This window comes from Salmo trutta, chromosome 5 (assembly GCF_901001165.1).
Source record: "Salmo trutta chromosome 5, fSalTru1.1, whole genome shotgun sequence".
Lineage (NCBI taxonomy): Eukaryota > Metazoa > Chordata > Actinopteri > Salmoniformes > Salmonidae > Salmo > Salmo trutta.
Genome location: NC_042961.1, coordinates 29,260,038 through 29,267,564, shown reverse-complemented (window position 1 = coordinate 29,267,564; position 7,527 = coordinate 29,260,038). Strand labels below are relative to the sequence as shown.

Sequence of the window (7,527 nt, the reverse complement as noted above, 5' to 3'; positions counted from 1 at the left end):
AGACACTTGCCAGTAGTTCAGCACATGCTCGGAGTACACGTCCTGAAAATCCGTCTGGCCCAGCGGCCTTGTGAATGTTGACCTGTTTAAAGGTCTTATTGACATTGGCTGCGGAGAGTGTGATAACACAGTCATCCGGACCAGCTGATGCTCTCATGTTACTTGCCTCGAAGCGAGCATAGAAGTTATTTAGCTCGTCTGGTAGGCTCGTGTCTCTGGGCAGCTCTCGGTTGTGCTTCCCTTTGTAGTTTTTAACAGTTTGCAAGCCCTGGCACATCCGACAAGCGTCAGAGCCGGTGTAGTACAATTCGATCTTAGTCCTGTATTGATGCGTTGCCTGTTTGAATTACACTATATACAATTTAAAATATTACATGACATTACATTTCATAACACTTTACCCAATACATTTACTGTGTTCTCTCAGGCCACTACTACACATTTACAATACAATATCCATGTATACGTGTGTGTCTTATCATGTATATGTGTATCTGTTTCTGTGTGTGTGTCTTTTTACAGTACCTGCTGTTCCATAAGATGTATTTGTATGTGTTTTTTAATGCTGATTCTACTGCTTGATTCAGTTACCTGATGTGCTATAGAGTTCCATGTAGCCTCCCATAGTACTGTGCGCATCCCATAGTCTGTTCTTGACTTGGGGATTGTGAAGAGACCTTTGGTGACATGTCTTGTGTGGTATACATGGGTGTCCAGGCTGTGTGATAGTATTTTAAACAGACACCTCGGTGCATTCAGAATGTCAACACTTCTTACAAAAACAAGTAGTGATGAAGTCAATCTCTCCTCCACTTTGAGCCACGAGAGATTGACATGTATATTATTGTTAGCTTTCATTGTATAATTAAGGGCCAGCTGTGTTGCCCTGTTCTGAGCCAATTCTAATTTTCTGAGGTCTCTCTTTGCGGCACCTGACCACACAACTGAACAGTAGTCCAGGTGCGACAAAACTAGAGCCTGCAGGACCTGCCTTGTTGATAGTGTTGTTAAATAGGTAGAGTAGCGCTTTATTATGGACAGACTTCTCCCCATCTTAGCTACTGTTGTGTCAGCATGTCTTGACCATGACAGTTTAGAATCCTTAATCCAAGCAGTTTAGTCACCTCAACTTGCTCAATTTACACATTATTTATTACAAGATTCAGTTCAGGTTTAGGGTTTAGTGAATGATTTGTACAATTTGTAGAAATACAATGCTTTTAGTTTTGAAATATTTAGGACTAACTTATTTCTTGCCACCCATTCTGTAACTAACTGCAGCTCTATGTTAAAACCTGTCTGGGATAGGCGTCCCACTAGCGGGACATCTATCGACAACTTCCGGTGAAATTGGAGGGCGTGCAATTCAAATAAATAATCATAAAAAATGATGGATATTAAACATTTTGGTACATACAAGTATCTTATATCAGTTAAAAGCTTAAATTCTTGTTAATCTAACTGCATTGTCCTATTTACAATAGGCTTTACAGCGAAAGCATACCATGCGATTTGTTTGAGGACGGCGTCCCACAACATATTTTTCAACCAGCACAGGCTTCATAAAATCAGAAATAGCGATTAAATAATCACTTTTTTTAAAAAGATTCTTCTGTTTGCAATCCAAAGGGTCCCAGCCTCAACATGCATGGTCGTTTTGTTAGATAAAATCCTTCTTTATATCACATAAAGTCTGTTTAGTTGGCGCCATCGATTTGAGTAATCCATTCGTTCAACATGCAGACAAAGGAATCCTAACGCTACCGCTAAACTTTGTTAACCTCTCTAGGGCAGGCGGGACGAAATCGTCCCACCTACGTAACAGCCAGTTGAATCCTGTGGCGCGATATTCAAATACCTTAGAAATGCTATTACTTCAATTTCTCAAACATTTAAAGACAAGACTCTCGTTAATCTAACTACACTGTCCGATTTCAAAAAGGCTTTACAACGAAAGCAAAACATTAGATTATGTCAGCAGAGTACCCAGCCAGAAATAATCAGACACCCATTTTTCAAGCTAGCATATAATGTCACAAAAACGCAAAGACAGCTAAATGCAGCACTAACCTTTGATGATCTTCATCAGATGACACACCTAGGACATTATGTTATACAATACATGCATGTTTTGTTCAATCAAGTTAATATTTATATCAAAAAACAGCTTTTTACATTAGCATGTGACGTTCAGAACTAGCATACCCCCCGCAAACCTCCGGTGAATTTACTAAATTACTCACGATAAACGTTCACAAAAAGCATAACAATTATTTTAAGAATTATAGATACAGAACTCCTCTATGCACTCGATATGTCCGATTTTAAAATAGCTTTTCGGTGAAAGCACATTTTGCAATATTCTAAGTAGATAGCCCGGCATCACAGGGCTAGCTATTTAGACACCCAGCAAGTTTAGCACTCACCAAAGTCAGATTTACTATTAGAAAAGTTTGATTACCTTTCCTGTTCTTCGTCAGAATGCACTCCCAGGACTTCTACTTCAATAACAAATGTAGGTTTGGTCCAAAATAATCCATAGTTATGTTCCAACAGCGACGTTTTGTTCGTGCGTTCAAGACACTATCCCAATGGTAAATAAGGGTCATGCGCACGGCGCATTTCGTAACAAAAGATTTCTAAATATTTCATTACCGTACTTCGAAGCATGTCAACCACTGTTTAAAATCAATTTTTATGCCATTTTTCTCATAAAAAAGCGATAATATTCCGACCGGGAATCTGCAATTAGGTAAACAGCCGAAAGAAAATACAGCACGGGGTCGACTCGGGCACGCGCCTAATTCCTTTGTCCTCTTATCGGCCACTTGGCAAAGGCGATAATGTGTTTCAGCCTGGGGCTGCCTCGTCATCGTTCAGCTTTTTCCCGGGCTCTGAGAGCCTATGGAAGCCGTAGGAAGTGTCACGTTACAGCTAAGATCCCCACTCTTCAATAAACAGAGACAAGAAGAACGACTCCTTGTCAGACAGGTCACTTCCTGCATGAAATCTTCTCAGGTTTTTGCCTGCCATATGAGACACCATTCAAACAGTTTTAGAAACTTTAGGGTGTTTTCTTTCCAAAGCCAATAATTATATGCATATTCTAGTTACTGGGCAGGAGTAGTAACCAGATTAAATCGGGTACGTTTTTTATCCGGCCGTGTAAATACTGCCCCCTAGCCCTAACAGGTTAAAACAAGTCAAACTATGTATCTATTTAATCCTCAGGTACCGTAAAATGTAATTAAACTATAATATTTCATACGGAAAGAAGTATGTTCAATAGAAAAGTAAAATTAGCAAGTGCGCGTTCTCTTCGTTGCGCACCCACAGACTGATTTCCAACTGACTCCCGGTGCCAAAACTCTGAATTATTCCTCGTTTGGGAAGAAACAAGCCTGAAACCTTGGACAAAGACTGTTGACATCTAGTGGAAGCCATAGGGATTGCAATCTGGGAGCCAGATTTAACATTGTACGTTGTAATGGAAGAGCATGGGATCTTAAATTTATTATGTTTGGTTTTTCTTTGGATTTTCTCCAACCATATCAATTGTGTTTTAGTCTCATGCATTAAATGCATATCCTGGCTTCTGGGCCTGAGTAACAGGCAGTTTACTTTGGGCACGTCAGTCAGTCAGACAGGAAGTGTAGAAAATAGGGGCCTAGCCTTATGAAGTTAAGTGTTGCAGTGATTTCACTCCCTGTAGTAGCTGACGTGTGTAGTCTGGAGTCATCTGCATACATAGACACTCTGGCTTTACTCAAGGCCAGTGGCATGTCGTTAGTAAAGATTTTAAAAAGTAAAGGTCTAGACAGCTGCCCTGGAGAATTCCTGATTCTACCTAGATTATGTTGGAGAGGCTTCCATTAAAGAACACCCTCTGTGTTCTGTTAGACAGGTAACTCTTTATACACAATATAGCAGGGGGTGTAAAGCCATAAGACATACGTTTTTTCCATCAGCAGACTATGATCGATAATGTCAAAAGCCGCACTAAAGTCAAACAACACAGCTCCCACAATAATCTCTCTCAGCCAATCATCAGTCATTTGTGTAAGTGCCGTGCTTGTTGAATGTCCTTCCCTATAAGCGTGCTGAAATATGTTTACTGTAAAATAGCATTGTATCTCGTCAAACACAATTTTTCAAAAAGTTTACTAAGGGTTGGTAAGAGGCTGATTGCTCGGCTATTTGAGCCAGTAAAGGGGGCTTTACTATTCTTAGGTAGCATAATTAGTTTTGCTTCCCTCCAGGCCTGAGGGCACACCATTTCTAGTAGCCTTAGATTGAAGATACGGCAAAAAGGAGTGGCAATATCGTCCGCTATTATCCTCAGTAATTTTCCATCCAAGTTGTCAAACCCCGGTGGCTTGTCATTGTTAATAGACAACAGTAATTGTTTCACCTCTTCCATACTCATTTACGAAATTCAAAATTACAATGCTTGTCTTTTTATGACCCTTTTTATTGATATTAGTCAAATGACTGAGGAAGTACAGGCAAGTAAACGCTTGCACGCCAATATGCACACACATAAAATGATCACTTGAGTTTAATAAAATGGATTATAACGTTGTAGTAAAGTTCACAATTTCATGTGTACAACATCTAAAAATCTGCATCACTATACTGAAAGCTTTCCCATTTCTAAAAGGATATATTTGGGTGAAATTGAAGCCTTTGTTCATGTTTTTTCAGGGCCCCTGTGCTGCAAAACAAGGATGAGGAAGTGATTCGCTGGTTGGGGTAAGTTTCTCTAAAACTAGTTAAATAAAAACAATAGTGTAAACAGAGGAAGAGCCGGCTTTGTTAAGTAAACAAAATCACAATGATATATTTGTCACACTCTCGCTCTCTGGCGCTCGAGGGCGCCAGGCTGACTTTCATTACGCACACCTGTCTCCATCACACACATCAGCGCTCATTGGACTCACCTGGACTCCTTCACGCTTTGATTGCCTTCCCTATATCTGTCTGTTTCATCCCGTGTCAGCATTATTGTCGTTTAATATTTTCCCCTGTCCAGACGCTGTCCGTATTCTGTTCCTGTCTGTTGTTTCATTAAATGTTCACTCCCTGTACCTGCTTCTCGTCTCCACAGTTGATCCTTACAATATTTAATGTTTATGGAATGGCACTCGGCCGGTTCAAAAAAGGGGAATCAAAATCCTTGCTCTGTTCAGAGCACTTCACATACAAACCAAATATCCTTTCGATCAAATTACATAGTCTATTTTGTGGCTAAGCTTGGCTTTGGCTCATGGATACAGGAATCACTAACGGGCATTCTTCATCTTTTAATCAATTTTTTATGTTTGTCTCTCAATGTTCTCATCTGTCCTTTTGTCTTTGCTGACGGCGCAACTGGGCAACACTTGTCTTTGACCACGCCCAAGTCATTTGCCTTTCAATCCCCATTCCATGGCTGCTCTGTAAGAAACCAGTCTAAATTGTCTGGGGGAAAAATGTAAAAAACGGTTCAGCTTGCTGTGCCGAAGCAGAGTAATACCACAGAATAACACTACTATGACAGGGGTATTCAACTCTTACCACATGAGGTCTGGAGCCTGCTGGTTTTCTGTTCTAGATTATATTTAATTGCACCCACATGTTGTCCCAGATCTAAATCAGTCCCTGATTAGAAGGGAACAATTAACAATTTGTCGAACTGGTCCAGCTTTGAGTTTGAGGGTACTATGAGATAAAACGAATACGTGTCACTGATGGTAGTTTTTACACATAGCCAAACAGAACACATACTGGGAAGACAATTTATCAAACACACTCTACTTACTTTATTGCCAGCTGGCCAGTAGGTCCCTCTGGCTGAGGTCTCTTCTTCCAGTTTATATTTGGTATATGGAAAAACATTTCTAGAACTGCATGGTTGATGAGGGCTGAAAAGTAATTGTCACTTGTTAGAGTGGGGTGCACTCGCTGGTCCGTGTCTCGTCACCAGACACATCTGGATTTTCCATGGCTTTTCCAAGTGCACCACCAGTCCACAGTCAGGCCTCATTTGCTGGTTGAACATCTACCTGCTCCGTCTCTTACCCTCTCCTTGTTCTGTCAAACTTCATATGTTGAAGCTCCTCGTCTGTGTATTCCTGTTCAAATAAAAAAGACTCGCCCCCAAATTCAAACATTTCCTCCTCGTATTCGTAGTCAGACATGTCAGTAGCATAGTGGTTTGAAAGAAAAAAATCATTAGTTAGCTTGGTATATTAGCATCCGGCAGCTAGCTAGCAACTACTGTCTGTGTTTACAGTTGCCACCTTGTTGTAGACTGGAGTGTGCTTCTGAACCACGCCCCCCTAATTTACACAAGCCCATATTTGGATATGAGGAAGTACACACATGCACTCCAATATGCACACACATAAAATGATTTAACAATATGGAATATAACATTGCGGATAAAGTTCAGAATGACAGTTTCATGTGTACAATATCTAAAAACCTGAATCACTATATGGAGAGCTTTCCCGTTTCTAAAACAACATGTGTATTTTTTTCAGGGCCCCGGTACTGCCAAACAAGTATGACGAAGTGATTCGCTTGTTGCGGTAAGTTTCTCAAAAACAAGTGAAATCACTAAGAAATTGTGCCTGGACCCTTTTATAACATTCCATTTACATAAAAAATTGAGATTTGGTTGTAAAAAAGAACTTCTCCTTTAAGGGGAGAGTCATCTAAAAGTAACTGAAAGTAATCAGATTACGTTACTGAGTTTGGGTAATCCAAAAGATACGTTACTGATTAACATTCTGAACAGCTAACTAGTAACTGTAACGAGTTTACATTTAGACAGTAACCTAACCAACCCTGTTCATAATTACCCCGAAGCGTTATAATAATGGAGTTGGTTAAGGAATATTAGAGTGCTCAATGGGGAATAGTGTTGATCAAACGGTTAGAAAGAGGAGATGTGACATCAGAATTAGACGTTCATCCATGTTTCTTAAATGTAAAATTTCAAACTCGTTCCAAACGTCAAATTTCAAAGTGTTTGGTTACTTCTCTGTATCGTTCTAAGGTTAAGTTTAGGCATTAACTCTGAATGGTTAAGGTAAGGGTTAAGGCTTGGGATAGGCTTAAATCATGCAACCATTGGAACCAGAGGCATATGCTTACACCCATCCACCATCCCTGTCCACAACTCAGTAGCAAAATTAAAGCTTACTTGAAGGTAACATCGCTCACTGTTGTCCCTGGTGGCCGGTTTCCATGTCATCCTCCGAAATCCTCAGACATGGATAGAAATCGAATACTGACTTGTATCACGTGTGACCTGCCTGGGGAGAAAGTAAGCATTTGTTTGTATGGTGTATACCATGTGTATCCTGTACATATAACTAATAAAACTTGAAACACACACACACAAACACAAAGATACAGTTACAAGAAGATATGAGACACACACAGTTACAAGGAGGAGATGTGAGACACACACAGTTAGAGGGGGAGGGCGAGATATTGAACTGTGCTCAGATGGGTAAGCCAAGAGGTGTTACAAATGAT

The 7,527-nt window shown here is 40.2% G+C and overlaps 1 long non-coding RNA gene across 1 annotated transcript; it reads left to right on the top strand.

The window, feature by feature from the left end:
- Window positions 1–268: 268 nt before the first annotated feature.
- LOC115193399 (uncharacterized) lies at window positions 269–6,933 on the top strand. The gene is made up of 3 exons (XR_003878153.1): window positions 269–296; window positions 4,705–4,752; window positions 6,525–6,933. It is a non-coding gene; the product is annotated as an uncharacterized LOC115193399 (long non-coding RNA).
- The last annotated feature ends 594 nt before the right edge of the window (window positions 6,934–7,527 follow it).